The sequence below is a fragment of the Odocoileus virginianus genome, chromosome 18, assembly GCF_023699985.2.
Source record: "Odocoileus virginianus isolate 20LAN1187 ecotype Illinois chromosome 18, Ovbor_1.2, whole genome shotgun sequence".
NCBI lineage: Eukaryota > Metazoa > Chordata > Mammalia > Artiodactyla > Cervidae > Odocoileus > Odocoileus virginianus.
The window spans coordinates 6,507,445-6,531,915 of NC_069691.1; the positions used below are offsets into that span (position 1 = coordinate 6,507,445).

At 39.8% G+C, this 24,471-nt stretch overlaps 1 non-coding gene across 1 annotated transcript; it reads left to right on the top strand.

Annotated features, from left to right (window-relative positions):
* Window positions 1-1,901: 1,901 nt before the first annotated feature.
* LOC139039549 (U6 spliceosomal RNA) lies at window positions 1,902-2,008 on the top strand. The gene has a single exon (XR_011492888.1). It is a non-coding gene; the product is annotated as a U6 spliceosomal RNA (small nuclear RNA).
* Window positions 2,009-24,471: the final 22,463 nt, after the last annotated feature.

The window sequence follows — 24,471 nt, forward strand, 5'->3', positions numbered from 1 at the left end:
CCCTCTCCTGAACTGGCAGTCATATTCTTTACCACAGAGACACCTGGGACGTTCAAGAGGAGAACAGCCAACATAAAAATATTTATATAAGATATCATGCATCTTTATCAGGAAAATACTTTAAAATCATCAGAATCAATATTTATTTACATATTTTATTTACATATACATATTTATACTTATATTTATAGAACTTAAAGCCCTGTCGAAGGCAGTGATGATAGCAGTGGGAATAAAAAGAAATGGTGATATTCAAGACCTACTTTGTCAATCTAATGTCTGACTGTATACATGGGATGAATAGAAAGAAAAAAATCAAAGTTGACTTTAGAGGTTCTGGTGAAGATGGGTTAGCCATCACCCAACCCGAGGGGTTGCCATCATCCCAAAGTCTAGGATACTCAAATGGAAATCATGGTCAAAGGAAAAGATAATCAGTGAGAAAGTAAAACTCCAAGTCTCTCCATCTCCTTATACCCACTTTGTTTTTCTGCTCATATATGTAGCAGCATTTCATTCAAGGGGAAAGTCTTCAATCTGATTGGTTGAATTAAATAAGGCACATTTACAGTGGGTAGTTTATCTGCAATTTAGAAGGCCATGCTCACAATCTCCCTCCTCATATACCCTGGAACAAACTGGCCATTCCTCCAGAGTTTCCACTCCAAAGAGCAGACCAGAGACGAGGTTAGCCCATAACTGAAAGCTTGGCATGAGATGGTGTCAGCCCCACTTAGAACTCTGGCATTTTATACCCCAATCCAGCTTTCCAGAAAGTTCTATGTGGAATCCTGGGAGTGAACGCAGTGATAATAATGTGATTCTGTTTATTTGGTTTTCTTCCTTGCTTAAATTTTCCCTAGCCACTCTAACAAATAAACTTTCAGATATTCCTGGGCCACTCACTAACTTTAATCTATTTAATGTTATGCAGATTCCCAAGAAAATTATCAACAATAAGGAGGGCAATTTGGAACATGATGAGTTTTAGATGCCTGAAATATACAGGTAATTGACTCCAGTAAGTAGCAAATTATTTGTATCTCAAATATGCCAGTAAAATAGCAGAGTAAGCTCAATTTAATGTAATCCTCTTAGCAGAGACACATGTAAATTCTGGGTGAATTTTTTGAAAGTTAAAAGCACATAGCTGAGATTAAAATAAAGGAACACATACATGTTTCAGAAACTAATAGAAAAATTAAGGTATGGAACTATAAATATAACATTACCTCAAAGTCAGGAATTTAGATTTAGTTTGGAAGAATATTGAAAAGCTGGTACAAATGTCCTGAAAAAATTTCATCCATTAAGAGGGGAAGGGGAGGTGGTGAGGGAGACTGATATCTGTTTAAGGCCTTCAGGTAGAGAAACATGAACACTTCTGAAAAGCAGGCCTGTCATTCCCAGACTTGCGATGGCCAGGTTGTCACTAATCTGTAAGGCCTTGTATGAATCAGAAACTGCAAGGAGAGTAATTCAAAGAAAACAAGGTGTAGGATGAGTATGGCAATAAATCCTAAGATCCCATCAGAAACAAAATTAAAACCATCCTAAAGGGAAATTTTAACAAACCAGAGCAGAGAGCATCTTAACCAGGATGGAATAATAATCCTGAGGATGTTACTATATTTAAATAATATTCAGTGCATTTCCATAGCCAGGCCATTGTGAAGGATTCTAAAACATAACAAACAATTCATTTACATCTTATATATCCCACCATTCAGAGCAAAATTCATTTAGGAAAAACACTAGTGGAAATTGGATAGCACTATGGAGAAAATTAAAGGTGTTTGCCAGGAAAAAAAAAGTGAAACTAAGAAAGATAATGTCTAATTTTTAATTATCTGGTATTTTATTTAAATCTTTTGGAAACCCAAATAGAGAAAACCTATGTGGTGCTCGCTTCGGCAGCACATATACTAAAATTGGAACAATACAGAGAAGATTAGCATGGCCCCTGTGCAAGGATGACATGCAAATTTGTGAAGCGTTCCATATTTTTATATACAACATGGAATATTACTCAGCCATTAAAAATAATTCATTTGAATCAGTTCTAATGAGATGGATGAAACTGGAGCCCATTATACAGAGTGAAGTAAGCCAGAAAGATAAAGACCAATACAGTATACTAACACATATATATGGAATTTAAAAAGATGGTAACGATAATCCTATATTCAAAACAGAAAAAGAGACACAGATGTACAGAACAGACTTTTGGACTCCGTGGGAGAAGGTGAGGGTGGGATGTTTAAAGAGAACAGCATCGAAACATGTATATTATCAAGGGTGAAACAGATCACCAGCTCAGGTTGGATGCATGAGACAAGTGCTCGGGGCTGGTACACTGGGAAGACCCAGAGGGATTGGGTGGAGAGGGAGGTGGGAGGGGGGATCGGGATGGGGAACACATGTAAATCCATGGCTGATTCATGTCAATGTATGGCAAAAACCACTACAATACTGTAAAGTAATTAGCCTCCAACTAATAAAAATAAATGGAAAAAAAAACAGAAAATTACTATGGAGGGCATAAAATTTCTGAAATCAGTAGCAAACTCAGAATATATCATTAAAGAAATACATATGTGTTCACATAAAATAGCATTATACTTCCTCTAAAATTATCAGCAAGAGTATAAATAGAGCCAGCCCCAAAAGTTTAATAGGTAAAGGTAAAATAATCACAAATGCTCCCTGGGTGATCAATCCCTTACATTTTTCTAGAATGTAAAAGTGAGCCATGCCACAAAAGGGAAAATTTGAGACATCATTTAACTAGAAAATATAGCCTGAACTGAACCATAATGACCCTTCCCACAGTTGCCAGAACTTCTAAGAGAAAACTGAATAACTATGCATTCATTTGATGGAACTGAAGATACTCTAGCTACGTATGAGGGTCCAATCCCTGGGTCAGGAAGATCCCCTGGAGGAGGGCATGGCAACCCACTCTAGTATTCTTGCCTGGAGAATCCCATGGACAGAGGAGAGGAGCCTGGTGAGCTACAGTTGCGTCATAAAATAGCTTTCTATCACCCTCTAGATTCATAGAACTCATCATAGTTCTAATACAGTTACAGTTAAGTCTTCAAGTTTTAGCCTGACAAACATGGACACTTCAGAACACTGTACCAATGGACAAAAAACAAGTTCAGAGGCAAGACAATTTCAGTTCTGTCTTGACACTAACCAGCCTTTGTACAGAGCATGAATCACTCGACCTCTCTGCGTTTATTTTCTCATCTGTACAATGAAGAAATTGAACTAGAAGATCTCAGAACATCCCACCTCAGCTCTGTAGATATAATACTTCAATCTACTCAAATATTTACCTATCCCACTTAATAAATGCTTTCTAAAATAAAATTAAAAAAAAAAAAACCTATGTGGACGTGGAGATTGAGAGATTTATAAATTTTGTCTATAAAACCTTTATATATCTCATTTAATGAAATTCCTAAGAGGTACAAATGTATCTAGTGTTAGGGTTAATAAGTCTTAGAGAATTTCAGTTGTTAACTATTCTTGGTTAGCTATTAAGACCTTTCAGGAGTATCTTGATTTTCATGACATCATCCAATTGAAAACAGGATATTTTGCAGAAAGTCCTGGTCCCCTTTTGGCTTGTTTTTGTGTTTATGTTTTTGTTTTGTCATATTGACTGGTACATTAAGTGACCTACTGCATAATTTCTCATTCGTGCATGCTTTCATTCAAAGAATATTTATTCAGTTGAACTACATTTATAGTTAAGACTCAATAAATAATGTTTGGATAAATGAATGTATTTTTTGTCAAAGTAAGTACTAAGAAAAAAATCACAAAATGTATGATTCCACACCCATAGAAGCTTATAATTATGTTGAGGATATAAAAAAATGCTGATAAAATAGCTAATTTATTACATTAGACAGTTTCTAAGTTCAAAAGTGAATTTTTTATAAACAATCAGAGTCTAAGGAGAACAAAGAAGGAGCAGTTTATTGTGGGTTGAATATGTCAGTAAATGTACATTTGACATGCAATTTGAGATTGACCTTAAAGAAAGAAGGGACCTAGATATATGAAGCCTGGCATGCTGCATGCAGTCCATGGGGTAACAAAGAGTTGGACGTGACTGAGCAACAAGAGACATGAACTGGGAACAAAAACTTCATGGAAGTAGCATGCACACAGATAGTGTGGCCAATGTTTATGTTTCTTCTTAAAGATAGTCATAGATAACCAAAATGTAACTGTTGCCATGGGTCCATTCTCGGTGTCCAAACAAAACAGCAAATCCTATCTCCGTAACACTACTGAAAAATACAGTCTTTCACAAAGAGATTCTGAAGGAAAGGGGGAGGAAAAAACTTGCATCCCATACCACACAAGAAAACTTATTTAATTATTTGTTTAATTTTCTCCGTCTGCAAATCTCTCCCTCTCGCTGCACATCTCTCTTCTCCACTATCTAGCCACACTCTAACAGCCATCTTTCCTGATCTTTCCATATCTCCTCATCCTAGTTTCATTATGCCATCATTTATACATCTCACATGTCTCCGGGATGCATCCCCATCACATTACACAAAGACAAACATAAGACACTTCTCAGGATCCCATTTCTTTGAAACAAGAGGTGATGAGGAGTGATTATAAATAACATGAGACAAAGAACAGTGACTTAAAATGTAATTTTCCCTGCTTCAACATGAAAAAGGGGACTTTGGGAAACTATAAAATCTAGACAAAATCACTGAAGATTATTTATTTTCAGTGAATAAAATAAAACATAATAATAAGGCTAAACTCTGATGGGTAACATTCAAAAGTTGCTTTCACACAACTTCACTATTGGGATGTTTGATAACCACATCTTCTTATTTTCTTCTTTCCTTGCAGACACATACACTGGCACCAATCTTTCAAATAATAAGAATCTTCACATAAATCCCTTGCCAGGTAAGATTAAGGTATAACAACCCAAACAGAGTTTTGAATAAGATGGTTGATTGAAAGCAAAGGAAAAGAGCTGGGTTTCTCTTTTTCAACAGTCACATAATGAGTAATGTGGGAAGTGGCTTCAAAAGCTTCTCTTCATGAAGGGCTAAGGTTAAGATGAGGACTTTTGAGGCCGGAAGAGCACAGCAATCCACATATTTTCAAAAGCAGCCCTTTGGATCTGAGAGATGGATTTTTCCCACTATTTTTTCAGCAATTCAACTGGTGTCTATATTAAATGACCTAGGAGAATACAGTGTGGCCAAGAAGGCTTAGATTTCCTTAGCCCCGAATCAGATACTCTCAATTTACTGTTCACTCAAATTAAAAAGAGAATTTTACAAGAGGAAACTGTATACAACTAGGTGTACTTTTACTTCAACCCTTTATCTGAAAATTTTGCTTTGTTTTCAATTCTCCACTGAAGTACCTACATTAATATATTTTTAAGAACAGTTTGTTAAGTTGAACCATTTATTCAGTACATTCATTTACTATCATTTGGAAAAGCCAAGTTCATTTCTACATAGCCACAGCAGTGTATTCTGAACTGAATGATACTTGGCAGTTCTTTACTCAGATACTGACTCAATTCGAAGGCATAACAAGGATTTCTACCTAATCAGGGAAAGAAAGGTTGCTGAGCCTATGTAGCTATCTTAGGTTTCTTATCATCACATTAACAAACTGAAGACTAAAAACCATTTGATCACATGAATAGGTGCAGAATAAGGTTTTGAAAAAATTCAATATCCATTCATGGTAGAAACTCTCCAAAAGAGGGATAGAGGGAATATACTTCAACATAATAAAAGCTACAGTGACAAGTTAGCATATTTAATGATGAAAAGCTGAAAGCATTTTCCCTAAGATCAGGAACAAGATAAGGATGCCCACTCTCACAAATTTTATTCAACATGATTTTAGAAGTCCTAGCCACAGCAGTCAAACAAGAAAAAAAATAAATAAAAGGAATCCAAATTACAAAAGAAGAAGTAGAAGTGTTACTGTTTGCAGATGGCATGATACATAGAGAACCCTAAAAACACCTTCAAAAACTACTAGAGCTCATAAATGAATCTGGTGAATTTGCAGGTACAAAATTAATATACAGAAATCTATGGCATTTCTATACACTAAAAATGAACTATAAGAAAACAAAGTTAAAGAAACCATCACATTTACAATTGCATAAAAAAGAAAGGGGCTTCTTAGGTGGTGCTAGCAGTAAAGAACCCACCTGCCAATTCAAGAGTAATGAGACACACAACTTTGATCCCTGGGTCATAAAGATCCCCTGGAGTATGATGTAGCTGCTGCTGCTAAGTCACTTCAGTTGTGTCTGACTCTGTGCGACCCCACAGACAGCAGTCCACCAGGCTCCCCCATCCCTGGGATTCTCCAGGCAAGAATACTGGAGTGGGTTGCCATTTCCTTCTCCAATGCATGAAAGTGAAAAATGAAAGTGAAGTCGCTCAGTCATGTCCAACTCTTAGTGACCCCATGGACTGCAGCCCACCAGGCTCCTCCGCCCATGGGATTTTCCAGGCAAGAGCACTGGAGTGGGGTGCCACTTCCTTCTCCTATGATATGGCAGCCCACTCCAATATTCTTTCCTGGAAAATTCCATGGACCAGAGGAGCCTGGGAGGCTATATATAGTTCATGGGGCCACAAAGAGCTGGACACAACTGAGTGACTGGGCACACATACACACAAAGAATAAAATATCTAAGAATAAACTGTCTACATAGGTAAAAGACCTGCATCCAGGAAGCTATAAGACAATGATGATATTAAAGACGACAGATAGCTGAAAAGATGTACCATTATGGTCATGGATTGGAAGAATTATTGGTGAAATGGACATCCTACCCAAGGAAATCTACAGATTCCATGCAATCTCTATTGAAATATCAAGGGCATTTTTCACAGACCTAGAACAAATAATTTTTATGACTGTATGAAAACACAAAAGACCCTGAGAAGCTAAAACAATATTGAAAAAGAAGAACAGAATTAGAGGAATACATGTCTGATTTCAGACTCTATACTCTCAGTTCAGTTCAGTTCAGCCACTCAGTCATGCCTGACTCTGTAACCCCATGGACTGCGGTATGTCAGGTTTCCCTGACCACAACGAACTCCTGGAACTTACTCAAACTCATGTCCATTGAGTTGATGATGCCATCCAACCATCTAATCCTTTCTCATCCCCTTCTCCTCCCACCTTCAATCTTTCCCAGCATCAGGTCTTTTCAAATGAGTCAACTCTTCGCATGAGGTGGCCAAAGTATTGGGAGTTTCAGCTTCAGCATCAGTCCTTCCAATGAATATTTAGGCTTGCACACCAAAACTAGACAGCAGCCCCTACTCACTGCAACTTTGTTGTGCAAATTCAATCCCTGGTCTGGGAAGATCACATATGCCACAGAGCAACTAAGCCCATGTGCTGCAAATACTGAGGCCACAGGCCACAGCTACTTAAGCCTGCAAGCCCCAGAGTCCATGCTCTGCAACAGAAGAAGCCACTGCAATGAGAAGCCTGCACACCAAAACTAGAGCATAGCCCCACTCACTACAGCTAGAGAAAGTCCACTAACAGCAATGAAGACCCAGCACAGCCAAAAGTAAAATTAATTTCAAATATAAAATAAAGTATATGAATACACACATATACACATGCACACACATACCTACTATACATTTCACTTTTCCAAAATCAATTCAGGGATATGCACATTTATTGTATATTAGAAAAGGCCAGAAATGACTGTAACACTCTGTTTACAAGATACAGAAAAGAGACCCAAATATGGAAATTACTAACAATAAGAGTGGGAAAGAAAGACTGTAACAAGGAATTTAAGTGTCATTTTGTTTCCTAGTTATGATATTGAATATTGAATTTGCAACTTAAGATGAGGAGGCCATAAAAAGATGTCCATTTCCTAGAGCTGTCATGACAAAATACCACAGACTGAGTTAAATGACATAAATGTATCTACTCACAGGTCTAGAGGCTAGAAGTCTGATAAGTTGTCAACATGTGCATGTCTGGTCCTAATAGTTTCAGAAATTATATCGGGACAGGTTGCAGTTGGATATTTTTAGTGAAATTCCCACACAAGGAAGGAAATTAGGTCCAGAAACTTTCAGCCATGTTTCCATGAAGAAGGCCAACAAAAGAACAAGAACTGCCATCCTTTTGGTTCAATGATCTCTCCTACAGCACTACAAGAATCAATGTTAAGAAGCTTAGTGTTTTCCAAACATTCACCAAGGGACTCTGCAGGGTCCTCTAACTACATCTAAGAGACTTAGTTTCACATTCCAGTCCACTTAAGACCAGGAGTTCCAATTGTTCTTTTGAGGAAATCAAGTGAAAATCACAGCTGGTAATTTAGGATAGTTTCTACAGGGCCCAGGCAAAACCAAATACATACAGTAATAATTGTTGTTAATTAGACCTTTGAAAATGAATAATCAGGTATCAAAGAGGTGTATAAATTGGGAGAAACTAGATAAAAAAGAAACATGGATCACAAATATCTAATTACTGTTCAATTATTTATGAGTTTACTTTTGGTTAAGCTAATTTTGGTTCTTCTATACAATTTCCAGTTCATCTCCAGAAAGAGACCAGAAAAATCAGCTTTCAATACAAGATTTACTGTACCCCTCTAACTAAAAGTCTTAGTGACTTCTACATACACTCTACCAATCTTGCCGTGAGCAAAAAATAGCCATTATATTTTGTCTTGAATTAGATACCCAACCATATTTCACTCAGCTCATACTATTGGAAGGGGACGATAGAGGATGAGATGGTTGAATGGCATCCTCGATTCGATGGACTGAGTTTCAGCAAACTCTGGGAGATAGTGAAGGACAGGGAAGCCTGGTTTTCTGCAGTTCATGGGGTCACAAAGAGTTGAATGTGACTTAGCGACTGAACAACAACATCCTATTGGAAACACTGTGAAGGCAGATTCTACAGTCTTGTATCCTCTACAAAATCAAGGGACTCACACCTAGTCAGAGCTGGGAAATATTTGTTCAGGGTTCATATTTTTAGCCTTTACCATCAAGACTTATCTCTACAGTCTCCAAAGCAGACTTTCTTGCCTTCTATTTTCGTATTGACTAGGAATGTGAAGGGAAGAACTGAGAAGTAGCCATAGTCTTCTAGTGGCTGGAGCAGCCAGCAGAAATAAATCGTCTGTGGAGATATTGCTTCTTTCAAAAGATACAAAAAGAGGAAGTCCTAGAGTCTGAAACATCTTTGCATAATTAAATTTCATAAAGAGATCTCTCTGATGGTCCAGCGGCTAAGACTCCCTCCCAATGCATGGAGCCCAGGTTTGATACCTGGTCAGGGAACTAGATCCCACACACCATAACTAAGAGTTTGCATGTCACAACTAAAGATCCTGAATACCACAACAAAAATAAATTTAAAAAATAAATAAAATAAAATTCCAAAAGAACCTAGAAATCCAGATGTAGAACAGTGACATTAAATAAGCTGCTATAGTCATGCAATGAAAACATGTACAGACATTAAGAAGAATGAGATATTCTTTTCTATGAGATATTACTTTCTCTTGTCACTGAACGCATAAGTGCTTCAAAAACACTGTTCAATAATTGTTTTTATTTAACATTATATCAGGCACCTTCATCTTGTCTGGCATTTATTGCCTATGTTACTAAGGTTTTATTATTTATCTCTTTCTCTTATATAAGTACTTCTTATTATGGAAGTATTCATATATCCCTATAATTACTTATTTTACATTAGAAATGAATATTGATTTTTACAAAGTATCTCTGGAGGATATTTCAAATGATTGTATAGTTTTGTTCTCTTTTGACCTTGTTATATGGTAAATTATACTGTTATTTTATATATGCTATTTATTATATCTTGTAATATGTTTACTATATCACATTTATTATATTATAATTAAAGTAGCATTTCGGTTCAAAAATAGAAGAAATATCCAGTGGAACAGGATGCATCTTAAATTAAATTTAGATTCAAGAGCATAAAGGCATTGAGATGATAATAAAATTGACATTTTTGGATCAGTAGCAAAAATCATTAATCTATGATGTGAGCGCTAAACTATATTGTAAGTGCATGGTTCTTTTCCTCTCATCTATAACATGAGTGTCAATACAGAGCTCTGTTTCCAAGCAGTCTTTGCATGGTTTCTGTCCATGTCCCATCACTGACCATCCACACAAACCTGCAAATGTTACCTTACTTTCCTGGGTATTAAGAGTATTACCTAAGAAATGGAAGCAAAACAGAACCTTCTCCCAGGAAGAATAGAAGGTTTAAAGGAGCAAATAATATAAACCACTTAGGACAATGCTGAGTACAAGAAGGATCAATATAGGTACTTATGAATTTTTTAAAAAGACAAATGAGAGAAATAAAATGTGGGTGATTTAAATTTATATATTAAACATATAAATGTTTAATTAAACTGACATTAAACTACTTTTTCAGTCATTGACCTAACTTGGTCATGCTTTTTGTCATTCTAGTGAACTGAGGTAGCTGATATAACAGTTTAAAAATTTGCTTTTATATTCACAAGTTAAGTTTGACCTATAAATTTCATTTTCCTTACTGTGCTATCCTATTTTCAGTAGCAAGATTATATAGACTTTGTAAGATGAATAAAGGATCATCTTTCTTTTGTGACTCTTTAGAAGTTTTTTCTTTATTAATATTGATGTTATCTGTTGGAAGAAATTTGATAGAATTCACTTCCCAAATGATCTGATATTTTCTTGGTAAAAGATTCTAAACTATTGACTTAATTCCTTTACTGGTTAAAGAACTCTAGTTATATACTTCCTTTTGTGTCAGTTTTGGTAAACTTTAGGAACTAGGAAATTGTCCTTTTTACATAAGTGTTCAAATTTGCAGGCATTTCATATATTCTCTGTTTGACTACTCTGCTAGAACATTTTCCAGATTCTTTCTGTAGCTTGTTTGTTTTTTGTAATCAAAGTGATTGTTTTTAAATCTTTTCAAAGAATATCATTTTGACCTACTAAATCCCCTCAATTTTATACTTTTTTGTGTTTTATTAAGTTCTGCTCATACCTCTATTTTTTCCCTACATTCTCAGGGTCTATTGTTTTACTCTTCTGATGTCAGTTAAAACACTTGGTCATTAATTAAAACAAATCTTTTCGGTTATAAATACTTCAACATTTCTTAAGATTTCAGCTTAGTGTTGGTATCTAAGGGTCAGCTCCTCCACAATGTTGCTGGTCTAAGGCTGAGCTTTTCCTTAGCAATGAGTATATCAACTTCCTCCCTGCTAGACTTTCTGTTTTGCTATTTCTCACTTTTCTTTGGAGAGAAGCCCTTACATATTATAAAGTTGTTGTTTAGTTGCTCAGTCATGTCTGACTCTTTTGCAACTCCATGGACTGTAGCCTGCCAGGTTCCTCTGTCCATGGGATTTTCCAGGTAAAAATACTGGAGTGGGTGGCCATTTCCTTCTCCAGGGGATCTTCCAGATCCAGCGGTCAAACCTGCATCGCATGCATTGACAGGAGGGTTCTTTACCACTGAGCCACCAGGGAAGCCCCAGTTGTAGAGCTAGTAAGTCTTTAAAACAATGTGTATTTTTAAAGATCAGTCTACTTATACAATTAGGCAGAATATCTGATCTGCCATATTTTAAAAAAACAGCATAATTTCACTCTTCTCCATAATTAATCTGTTTTAAACAATCTTTGAGTTTTTACCTTTATCAATGACATGTATTTTTAATTTTTTACAAAAGATTCTACCCAGTCTTATAAAATATCCTTAAGTTCTAGTTTTATGTATATTTATTTTCTGCCTTGCACTTGGTAATTTCAACACCGAATGGATGGCCTTGGGAATCTAACTCTAGTATTGACTGCTTTTGCTGATTCTCTCACATTGTAGCAGATTTCCTCATTATCGTGTAAATTTAGCTTATGAGCTCATGTTTAGCTAAACTTTATCTGTGGGACCCTTTAGGCCAGGGTTGAAGGTCTACCTCTCCAGAAAGGATTTAGTTTTGTGTTTGGAATGCTACCCCTTTGGAAGCACTTTAATTTTTTGGCTTCTATTTGCAAAACTACAAACAAATTTACAACCCAAACACTGTGAACACAGGGCTGGGGTTCAAAATGTTCAGGATTTCCTACTTGTTTCCTGCCTAGAGTAGAGGCCAAGAGAATTTGGTCTTAGTCTCTCTTTCCTCATAGATACTTTTTCTCCCGGCACACCCTTTCATTACAGGTGAAGCGAGAGACGGGTTTAGTTCTAACTTCCCATCTAGTAGGGATGGACTCCTATCTCCTGCCTCCCATGTGGTCACAACCACTAAAACTGAGTCTCTAAGTCAGTAAACTATGGCTTGTGTCTAAATCCAGAGAGCTGCCTATTTTTTACAGCTTATGAGCTATAGATAATTTTCACATTTTTAAGTAGTAGCATTTAATGGTTATGTAAGTACCTAATATATATGTATGTGGGCTTCCCTGGGTCAGATGGTAAAGAATCCACCTACAAGCAGAAGATCCAGGTTCGATCCCTGGAAAAAGAAATGGCAACCCACTCCAGTATTCTTGCCTGGAGAATTCCGTGGACAGAGGAGCCAGGCAGGCTACAGTCCATGGGGTCACAAAGAATTGGACACAACTAAGAGACTGACATACATATTACGTAAGTACCTAAATAATGGGTTTCCTGGGTAGCTCAGCTGGTAAAGAATCTGCCTGCAATGCAGGAGACTCCAGTTTGATTCCTGGGTTGGAAAGTTCTCCTGAAGAAGGGATTGGCTCCCCACTACAGTATTATTGGGCTTTCCTCTTGGCTAACACGGTAAAAGAATTTCTTCCTGCAATGCAGGAAACCTGGGTTTGATCCCTGGGTTGGGAAGATCCTGTGGAGGAGGGCATGGCAACCCACTCCAGTATTCCTGCCTGGAGAATCCCCATGGACAGAGGAACCTGGCAGGCTTCAGTCCATAGGGTCACAAAAGAGTCAGACATGGCTGAGCCACTACGCACAGCACAGCACCTAAATAATATCCCCATTTTTGCCTCTTTGGTCCACAGAGCCTTAAATATTTGCCATTTGGCTCCATAAGATGAGGTTTGCCAGCTTGTGTTCCAGGCTATCAACATCTTAAATCCACTCTTTTTTTTTTTTCTTATTTTTTTTTTATTTAAATCCACTCTTAGTGTAAATTTAACTCTCACAGCCATGCACCACCCTTCCTTCGTGGGTCACGGAAATTTCGATCACACACCTCCAAAATCAGCCATGCACCTGAAAACAAGTTTTCTACATTTAACTTAGCATACCTAAGTGTTTTCTTTTAGGAGAGTTTTTCAAGTACTCTTGCCCCCCATATGTTTCATAGCCTCATTTATAATGGCAAAAATTAAAACATCATTCAACAAAGGGGAATTGTTCATAGCAATTACAGAAACACATGCAGTAGAAAACTATAAAGAGTTATTGAAACAGTGAGACATAACTATTTTTATTCTTAAAGAACTATGTCTATTTTAATCCCTTTTGTTTAAATAAGTATATTTCTGTATTTATATACACATAATTTGTATGACATTTATATAAACAAATGAAACATACATACATTTATATACATATATGGAAACATGATTTATATTTATATACATACTCAGGAATATATATATACACACACACACTGAGTTGAAAACTGGTATTATACATATATATTGTATATAAATGTGTATATGTACATGTGTAAAAAAATAGTTGAGAGATATGCAAGTATGATTTAGATAAGGTTAAAAATTTTTAAAGTAGTTATGTGTAGGTAGTAAGATTATAGCCCATTTGATTTAAAATATTGTTTATTTTACATCAGTTGTTACGATGAACAGATTCCTACATAATAAAATTTTAAGTATCATACATACTTGTATGCATAATGTAATGCACATGTTATATAATTAAAATATATAAATGTTTATAAATGTATATATATTATATAATTGTCTTATAATACATTATATTGTATAGAATATATTAAGCATATCATTATAATAATTGCATATTTATATGTGCCCCGTCAGTCAGTCATGTCCAATTCTTTGCAATCCCATGAACTGTGACCCACCAGGCTCCTCTGTCCATGGAATCCTCCAGGCAAGAATACTGGAGTGGGTAGCCATTCCCTTCTCTAAGGGATCTTCCTGACTCAGGGATCAAACCACATCTCTTGCATCTCCTTCACCTACATTCTTTACCACTGCACCATCTGGGAAGCCTAAATATTTATATATTTGATATAATCATTTTATAGTCAATGTTATATATCACATTCATATCATGAATATATTATATTAATAGTATATATTATATACTTGTATATGTTCTACATAAATATTTAATATTTAATATAACATGATTGTCATACATCAACATAAATATTAATATATTACATTTATATAGCAATATATTTATTGTTAATATTGGCATGTCTATATAATATTTAATATATAGCTAATGCTCTCTAAAGTAATCTGCTACAGCTACATGAGGTAGAATGAGACCAGGAATACAACCAAAGCAAATTCTAAAATTTCAGATTACTTATATTCATTTATATCCCATTTTCCTAGAATCCACCTCTGGCTATTAAAGAGCACACATAGAAAAATCACCCAAAAAGTGCCCAGGTGGACACAGAATCATTTATTTATTGGAACCTCAAAGAAAATACAGTGATATACAGTCCCCTGTCAAAGAGCCAAAAGCAAAGCTTGAAGCACCCAGTAAAAGTCAATTCAAACAAAAAGCTTTTACACTTAATCTTGAAAAAGGTACATTCCCAAGATACCCCCTACATCAACCACCAATGCTCACTTGGCAGTAAAAACAAATCAAAATAAAACAATATCATTCATGTAACAACAAGAAATCTAAAACAATACTTGTTTTACTAAAAGAAAAAGGTAGCTACTTAGTATATTTTCTGCTTGAAAGAAAGGAGTGGGGAGTGGGCACAAGACCTGATAGAAAAGATAAAAGGAAAGAAAAAGGAAAATAAAAATTTCCAGTTTTTCAACCAAGCCACCTTCAGCATCCATTTCATCCCAAGACCACCACGCCAGTGTGGAGGCTTTTTTCTCCTTTCCTTTTCTTCCCACAAAACAGATTGTGACCAGCATGGGTTAGTCATCAGATTAAGGAGTGCTGTTGGCTTCATGTCTGAAGGGGCTGGGGGAAAAGTACTGAGGTGGTGGAAGCCTAAATGTAAACGTCCTCATGAATGTCCATATGGCACAGGGGAAGCTGACCCATCACAGATGAGCAAAAGAAGAATGAAAACGAAAGTGTTAGTCACTCAGTCGTGTCCAACTCTTTGTGACCCCTTGGACTGTAGCCCACAGGCTCCTCTGTCCATGGAATTCTCCAGGCAAGAATACTAGAGTGGGTTGCCATTTCCCTCTCCAAGGTGTCTTCCCAACCCAGGGACTGAACCTGGGTCTCCCACATTGCAGACAGACTTTTTACCAACTGAGCCACCGGGAAGAATGGGTCCTGGGATGGGTAGTTGTTCCCTTCTCCAGGGGATCTTCCAACCCAGGGATTGAGCCCTGGTCTCTCACATTACAGGCAGATTCTTTACGGACTGGGCCACCAGGGAAGCTCCAAAGAAGAATAGTTGGATTTTATTTTATGTATCTTTACTTTCCTTTCAGTTCAGTTGCTCAGTCGTGTCTGACTCTCTGAGACCCCATGAACTGCAGCACGCCAGGCCTCCCTGTCCATCACTAACTCCTGGAGTTTATCCAAACTCATGTCTATTGAGTTGGTGATGCCATCCAACCATCTCATCCTGTCGCACCCTTCTCCTCCTACCCTCAATCTTTCCCAGCATCAGGGTCTTTTCCAATGAGTCAACTCTTCGCATGAGGTGGCCAAAGTATTGGAGTGTCAGCTTCAGCATCAGTCCTTCCAATGAACACCCAGGCCTGATCTTCTTTAGGATGGACTGGTTGGATCTCCCTACAGTCCAAGGGACTCTCAAGAGTCTTCTCCAACACCACAGTTCAAAAGCATCAATTCTTCAGTGTTCAGCTTTCTTTATAGTCTAACTCTCACTTCCATACATGACCACTGGAAAAACCATAGCCTTGACTAGACGGACCTTTGTTGACAAAGTAATGTCTCTGCTTTTCAACATGCTGTCTAGGTTGGCCATAACTTTCCTTCCAAGGAGTAAGCGTCTTTTAATTTCATGGCTGCAATCACCATCTGCAGTGATTTTGGAGCCCAAAAAAATGAAGTCAGCCACTGTTTCTACAGTTTCCCCATCTATTTGCCATGAAGTGATGGGACCGGATGCCATGATCTTAGTTTTCGGAATGCTGAGCTTTAAGCCAGCTTCTTCACTCCCCTCCTTCACTTCCATCTTTGGACCATGCTGAACGACTATTACCTACAGGTTCAGCCTACTCTGTGCTGAGGACCACTGCTGGGAGAACTGAGAGAAAACTGCATAGCAGAGATGTCTTTCTCTTGACCAGGTCACCTTACTTCCCCAAACACGAAGACTTTCTCTAATTCTTTCACATTTTCATTGTAGTAAAATGAACATAAAATGTAGCATATTGATCATTTTACAATTCATTGTATAATTCGGTGGAAGTTAGTACTTTCACAATGTTGTGCAACTGTGACCACTATCTAGTTGTGAAACACCTCCATCACCCTACAAGGAAATCTGCACCCATTTTAAGCAGCCATTCCTTATTTCCCTCTCTTCCAAATCTCAGGAAACCACTGATGTATTTTCTGTTTCTATGTGTTAGGTAGTTAGAAAAGGAAAAAGGAGTCCAAAATGGTGGTGGCTAAAAGACATAGAAGGGAGAAGCCCAAGAAAATGGAACAAAGGAAAGTCCAAGGACCAGAGTGAGGACCTTGGGTGAAACAAACACCCCACCTGGCTAGGCCAAGTTACATAGGGCAGGCTCAGAGGGGAGGAGAAAAAAACATATAAAACAGGGCCCAAATTGAGCCCCACTCTTCTTTTGGGTCGGCCCGCCCTCATGCCTCAAGGATATATTTTCCTTTGCTTGCCAAATAAAACTAAGCTGTAACCAAGTGGCAACACTGGCCAGCCGTTTCAAATTTTTGCTGCGGTGACACAGAACGGAGGAAATTACACACTCCCCCAACGTATCTGGTGCCATTTCTCAGATTTAACTGGTTGAAACAATCCTGGCTTGGCCCCCATGAGGTGGAGGCCAAGGATGGCAGAAGCCCAGCTCAGCGGACGCTCACGAAGTGGAAGCTGAATGTGAAGGAAACCTAGTGCAGCGTAAGTGACAAGAAGCCCCGCGTGCTGGAAACTGGGACAGCAGAAACAAACTCGGCAGAAAGCTCATGTGGCTCAGGCTCAGATTCCAGAAGACCTCCAGCTATAAGGTAGGAGGTCCTCACCCCTATGGCTGGAAGGACACGTGGCTAACAAGATCTTAACTCCTTTATGATCTCTCATTGCTTATTTCCTTGAAACCCCTGCAAACAGGCGAGTGGCAGTGGGTGCAGTTGGTGCCCAAGCGGGACACGGTTCTTCTATCCGCAATCTCTGTGCCAAGGATCAGGCCAATGAAAACTGTGAGCACAGGTCAGGTATTCAGCAAATTTTCCAGCAGGCTATGAAGGGGATTCCTTGGCACATTTTTCCCACTGCTTCTTCCTCCCCTCCTTCAGTTCCTCTCTCCATCTATGCCACTGCTTACAAAGTGGCAGGTCATCGTCTTTCCATTTCTGAAAGTTGTGTTTGAAACTGTTTACATAAGGTAGGACTCAAACCCACATGGCAGGGACTCTGTGCTATGCTTAGTCACTCAGTTGTATCCAACTTGGACTTGAGTCTGGCCAAAACCCACAGTACCTGGTTTCAGGAACTAATGAAGCTCAGGTTCCTGATGTCTCTCTGCAAAAAAATTCAGTGAGAGACACAGCGATAGGTAAGAGGCAGATTTGTTCAGATTCAGAAAGAAGAACAGTCCAGAGTGTGCGCCACTGCAGAGGAGACACTCGGTGGCCGTGAAATGTGGTGTGGTTAGTTTTCCTGAGCTGGGTGATTGCATATGCTAATGAGTCAGAGGATCATTCCAACAATTGAGGAACCACCCACTCATCAGTCTTTTGATTCAGTTCAGTTCAGTCGCACAGTATTATATAGCAAAGGGACTCAGTTAAACATATATCCTCTCTTTTGTGGTTATCCTTCCCATTTAGGTCATCAAAAAGTGGTCAAGTTGAGTTCCCTGTGCTATACAGTATGTTCTCACTATTTCATAGTGAGTAATAGTTCTTACCTATTTTATCAGTTCAGTTCAGCTCAGTCTATCAGTCATGTCTGACTCTTTGCAACCCCATGGACTGCAGTATGCCAGGTTTCCCTGTCCACCACCACTCCTGGAGTTTACTCGAACTCGTGTCCATTGAGCTAGTGATGCCATCCAACCATCTCGTCCTCTGTCATACCCTTCTCCTCCTGCCTCCAATCTTTCCCAGCATCAGGGTCTTTCCCAAAGAGTCAGTTCTTCACATCAGTTGGCCAAAGTATTGGAGTTTCAGCTTCAGCATCAGTCCTCCCAATGAATATTCAGGACTGATTTCTTTTAGGATGGACTGGCTGAATCTCCTTGCAGTCCAAGGGACTCTCAAGAGTCTTCTCCAACACCACAGTTCAAAAGCATCAATTCTTCAGTGCTCAGCTTTCTTTATAGTCCAACTCTCACATCCATACATGACTACTGGAAAAACTATAGCTTTGACTAGATAGACCTTTGTTAGCAAAGTAAGGTCTCTGCTTTTAAATAAGCTGTCTAGATTGGTCATAACTTTTCTTTCAAGGAGCAAGTGTCTTTTAATTTCATGGCTGCAGTCACCATCTGCAGTGATTTTGGAACCCAAGAAAATAAAGTCTGACACTGTTTCCATTGTTTCCCATCTATTTGCCATGAATGATGGGACCAGATGCCATGATCTTATTTTTCTGAATGTTGAGTTTTAAGCCAACTGTTTTACTCTCCTCTTTCACTTTCATCAAGAAGCTCTCTAGTTCTTCTTGGTTTTCTGCCGTAAGGGTGGTGTCATTTGCATATCTGAGCTTATTGATATTCTCCAGACAATCTTGATTCCAGCAATGTGCTTCATCCAGTCCAGCATTTCTCATGATGTACTTTGCATATAAGTTAAATAAGCAGGGTGACAATATATAGCCTTGACGTACTCCTTTCCTTATTTGGAACCAGTCTGTTGTTCCATGTCCAGTTCTAACCATTGCTTCTTGACTTGCATACAGATTTCTCAGGAAGCAGGTCAGGTTGTCTGGTATTCCCATCTCTTGAAGAATTTTTCAGTTTGTTGTGATCCACATAAAGGCTTTGACATAGTCAATAGAGCAGAAATAGATGTTTTTCTGGAACTCTCTTGCTTTCTTGATGATCCAACGGATGTTGGCAATTTGATCTCTGGTTCCTCTGCCTTTTCTAAAACCAGCTTGAACATCTGGAAGTTCACTGTTCACTTACTGTTGAAGCCTGACTTGGAGAATTTTGAGCATTACTTTGCTAGCATGTGAGATGAGTGCAACTGTGCAGTAGTTTGAGCATTCTTTGGGATTGTTTTTCCTTGGGACTGGAATGCAAATGGACTTTTTCCGGTCCTGTGGCCACTGCTGAGTTTTCCAGATTTGCTGGCATATTGAGTGCAGCACTTTCACAGCATCATCTTTTAGGACTTGAAATAGCTCAACTGGAATTCCATCACCTCCACTAGCTTTGTTCATAGTGATGCTTCCTAAGGCCCACTTGACTTCACATTCTAGGATGTCTGTCTCTAGGTGAATGACCACACCATCATGATTATCTGGGTCGTGAAGATCTTTTTTGTATAGTTCTTCTGTGTATTCTTGCCACCTCTTCTTATTATCTTCTGCTTCTCTTAAGTCCATACGTTTTCTGTCCTTTATTGTGCCCATCTTTGCATGAATATTTCCCTTGGTATCTCTAATTTTCTTGAAGAGATCTTTAGTCTTTCCCATTCTATTGTTTTCCTCTATTTCTTTGCACTGATCACTGAGGAAGGCGTTCTCATCTCTCCTTGCTTTTCTTTGGAACTCTGCATTCAAATGAGTATATCTTTCCTTTTCTCCTTTGCCTTTCACTTCTCTTCTTTTCTCAGCTGTTTGTAAAGCCTCCTCAGACAGCCATTTTGCCTTTTTGCATTTCTTTTTCTTGGGGATGGTCTTGATCACTGCCTCCTCTACAACGTCATGAATCTCTGTCCATAGTTCTTCAGGCAGTCTGTCAGATCTAATCCCTTGAATCTATTTGTCACTTCCACTGTTAAGTCATAGTCTTTTGACAGTGCCTTGGAACTGTCCTGTCACCTCTGGGTGTGTCATTTAGCTTGCAGATTGAGAATCAAGGTTGAGTTGAAATTGACTTCCCTGTCATCTTGGACCCATTTGATTTTAATCAGTTTATGTTAAGCCCTTGGGCTACGTCATTCTTTCAAAAGTTGTGCCCTGCCCCCTTAGCTCTTGCGTCTTGTTCTTTTCCTGAGCCTTGTCCAAGCCCCCGATTTGCCTCTAAAATCTTTTCTGGGAAAACCAGAAAACAGCCGGCCCTTGGAAGGGAAATACTGTATAATATTCAGTCCCTCTAGATATCCAGGCCTTCATCTTCCATGTTGCCTACAACACGTGCAACAACAGCATCTCTCAGTGAGCCCACTAGGGCGGGTGTCAGGCACATAATGTCTGCTAGAAGTCCATCTGTTGGTGGCATCACTTCAAAGACAACTGGGCTTCCAGGGATAATGTTTGCCACTTTGGGAGTTATCCCTGCAGGCCATCTGGGCCCCAACCTTTACCACCCTTCTCCTAAAGTTACAAATACATCCCCAGATCCAACCTCCACTTCACTTTTATGGACCACCTAGTCTGTTGCCTCTTATAAAATTGTTCTTAATCCACTCACTAACTCCTACAACCAGGACCTTGGCCCCTTGTAAGGAACATAGCTCCACCCAGCGTATTATTAAAATACTCTCAATGCACCTAACAGGACCAAATAGCCCACTCCTTTGTCATTACTTCTGTTATTACCTAAAGTAGGTCTATGGCAATGAAATGTTTACCACTGGAAACACTTTATGGAGGTGCTGAAACTGCTCTTATGGAGAACTAGGGGAGGAAATCAGTGACTTCATTCTGTCAGAGCAATAAGAGGATAAGGCTTATGGCTGTGTCGCCAGGTTCCCATTGTCAAGGCATAGACTTGGATTGCTTTACATCACGATATGTATTCCCATCCACGGTGAACCAGCAATGAGTTAAGATTATAACCCCTTTATCCTACCCAGTACTGGTCACACTGGAGACCTTGGGGATGCCCAACTCCAGCCAGGGGTCCCAAGAGGTCAACCTGCTTCTACCTGTCTAGGGATCTGGTCCTCAGGAGGTTGTCATGCCTCAACCTGCTCTGGGATCCACCAATTCGGGGGTCCCAGCAGGTTGACATGACTTGACCTACTCAGGGATTCGATCTCCAGGAGGTTGTCACATCTCAACCTGCTTGGGAATCCACCAGTCCGGGGGTCCTGGGAGGTCGACATGCCTCAACCCGCCCAGGGACCCAACTCTCAGGAGGCCGACCTGCCTTGATCTGCCTGGGGATTCAATCTCCAGGAGGCTGTCACACCTCAGACTACCTGTGGATCTGTACCCTGACCCTGGGACCCCTGGCTCTCAGGTTGCAACAGTACTGGGTAGGATAAGCTTCAGAAAGACTCGCCCCTAAGGAAGTCCACCCATGGAAATAGCAGGAAGCATATTAGTTGTGGGACTGTGCCTGGTCTCAGCAATAACTCAGGACCCCAATGAGAACCCCATTGCCTACTGGAAAGGCTTAAAGAGTCCCTTTAAAAGTTTACCATTCTGGACTTAGACCCTTATGAGGGGCAAGTGATTTTAAAGGACAAATTCCTGTCCCAATGTGCATCAGACATCAGGATAAAGTTATAACAGCTACAGCAGCAGAACCCTGCTGCCTCTTTAGATGTGATGGTGCAGACAGCCACCAATACCTTTCATAATAGAGAACAGGAGAGGGAAGCCAAGATCCGGGAAAGGAAGAAAAGGAAACAGACAAGACATGCCCAGATGCTAGCTGCCCTCCAGGGAAGCCCTATGGCAAACCCCGAAAACTTAAAGGACAAGGCAGGAGGCAAATGCTTTATCTGTAGACAGGCGGCACATTGGGCCAAAGAATGTCCAAACTCTGATAAGTCTCCTAAAACTTGCTACAAATGCCATCAACTGGGACACTGGGCAGAACTCTGCTCTTGGGACCCAGGAGCCTCAAGGTCAAGCACCCAGCCTTCCCTCATGACGGTTCAACAGACTTGAAGTGGCCCCTCCCAGCCAGCCCGCCTGTCACAGATGACCGCCACATGGCCATAGCCAAGGCTGCAGCTGGATGCGGCAGGTAGGTCTGAGGATTCCTCGGGTGACATGGCTACCGACTCTTTCCTGACCTACTCCGGAGCCTTCTCCTCCCAAACCTGTACCATCTGGGGTACTGCAGGAAAAACAATTATAAAAAGATTCACCCGAGAACTTCTTTGTTTCTGGGATGAACAAATATTTTCCCACCAGTTTCTGGTGGTCCCTGAGTGTCCTACTCCCTTATTGGGAAGAGATTTTTCCCTGCCTTCGAAATCCTGAAGCTATTGCATTCCTGACAGTAGATGCTTTAAAACTCTCTCTTGGCAGCAAATTATTTTTACCAGCCACAAGCCAAACAACTCCTGAATAGGAGAGACCATTTATGAATGTCTGATCAAGGGATCCTCAGATATCAAGTAGTGCTAATGGAAAATCCAGGCCTGACTATATTCCCTTGTGAGGTTTTTAACCCAGCTACACCCCTGCCTACCGCTGAGGGCTCTCTCCCCTTTCATTCTTGCCTCTAAGAGTGAGGGCTTTCAAGAAGATCATATGGGGTGGTTCCAATAGGAGGGACTCTTTTTTCTGCCTGGGAACCTCCAATGGAAGTTGGTTAACTCCTTACATGCCACCACTCATTTAGGGGAGAAGGCCCTCCAGAGATTACTAGAAAGATCCTTCAGAGGAACAGGCCTCCAAACAACTATATGGCAAGTGGTCTCCTCTAGTCCCCCTTGCCAACTAAACCCCCCAAGGAGCTCGAAGACCCCAGCTGGCCCAGCCCATCCAATGGTGTGGGACCTACCCAGGAGAGGACTGGAAAATGGACTTCACCCAGATGCAAGTTTCTCAAGGGTAAAAATACGTATTAGTCACGATGGATACATTCACAGGATGGATTGAAGGCTTTCCTACCTGGTTTGAGAAGGCTGAGAAGGTGGTAAAAAAAACTGCTCCATTAAATCTTTCTGTGATTTGGTCTGCCCAGGTATTACAAAGTAACAATGGAACACCATTTACTTTTAAGGTCACCCAAGGGGTCTCTAAAGCATTGGGCATTACTTATCTCCATTGTGCCTAGAGGCCTCAGTCTTTAGGAAAAGTAGAGAGTTAACCAATTCTTAAAATCAGTGATAAAAAAGATAACCCAGGAGACCTCCCTGAGATGGAAGGAGGCTTTACCACTAGCTTCCCTCCGCACCCGTATTGCCCCCAAGGAACAGGCTGGTCTTAGTCCTTATGAGAAGCTATGTGGGAGGCCTTTTGCTCATGGCAATGACCTCTTCCTGGATCCAGAGGCTCAGACCCTCCAGTCTTATACCATGGCCACTGGGCAATTCCAACAAGATATACACTTGTGGGGTGTCAACCAGGACCCAAAAGATTCTAAAGAGCCACTATTACATGCTCCAGGGACTCAAGTCCTAATTAAAGTCTGGAAATACGGGTCCCCAAAGGCTCAACTCCAGCTCACAAGGAAGGGCCCCTACCCTGAAATACTTTCTACTCCCACAGCGGTCAAGGTACCAGGACACAACTCCTGGATTCACTACTCATGAGTCAAGCTGTGGAAGAAAACAGGAGAGGACACTCAATACACCTGTGAGCCCCTGGGAGATCTCAGATACCTATTCAGGACTACGAATGAGTGCCATTCTAATGAACACCCTCAAAATTAAGTTTCTGGGGATAAGCTTCCTCAGGACAGCTCTAAAGAGCCAACACGGCTTGGCCGGTGTTGTACTCCAGAACAGACAGGAGACAGATCTCCTGACCCCTGAACAAGGGGGAGCTTGAGCCATCTAGAATGAGGCGTGTTGTTCTGGGTAAAAACCTCCCGCTAAATTAAAGAAAGTCTCACGGTCCTCAAGAAAAACATTCAGATCCTACAGAATCTCAAAGAATGAGCTGGAAAGTTCTCAGGGTGGCTAAAATCG